We start from the raw sequence: 590 nt of genomic DNA on the forward strand, positions 1-590 counted from the left end.
CACTTTTCACTTTCACACATTGGAGAAGGAAATGGCAACCCACTCCAGTGTTCTTGCCTGGAGAATCCCAGGGACGGGGGAGCCTGGTGGGCTGCTGTCTATGGAGTCGCACAGAGTCAGACACGACTGAAGCAACTTAGCAGCAGCAGCAGCATAAAGATCCAGATGGCCCTAGTGGTATGGAATCTGCCTGCCAATGTAGGAGACTAAGAGATGCCGGTTTGATCCCTGGGTCAGGAAGATCCCCTGGAGGAAGAAATGGAAACACACTCCAGTATTGTTACCTGGAGAATCCCAAGGACAGAGAAGCATCATAGGCTATAGTCCATAGGGTCTCACAGAGTCGAATATGACTGAAGTGACTTAGCACACACACAGATTGAACCTAGTACCCAAATCATAGCTATAGTTTTTCAGATACCAACTTTACTTGCTGCTGCTGCTGCTGCTAAGTCGCTTCAGTCGTGTCCGACTCTGTGTGACCCCATGGACTGCAGCCTACCAGGCTTTTCCATCCATGAGATTCTCCAGGCAAGAACACTGGAGTGGGTTGCCATTTCCTTCTCCAATGCATGAAAATGGAAAGTGAA

Source organism: Bison bison, unplaced genomic scaffold (genome assembly GCF_000754665.1).
Source record: "Bison bison bison isolate TAMUID 2011002044 unplaced genomic scaffold, Bison_UMD1.0 scf7180017864465, whole genome shotgun sequence".
Classification (NCBI taxonomy): Eukaryota; Metazoa; Chordata; class Mammalia; order Artiodactyla; family Bovidae; genus Bison; species Bison bison.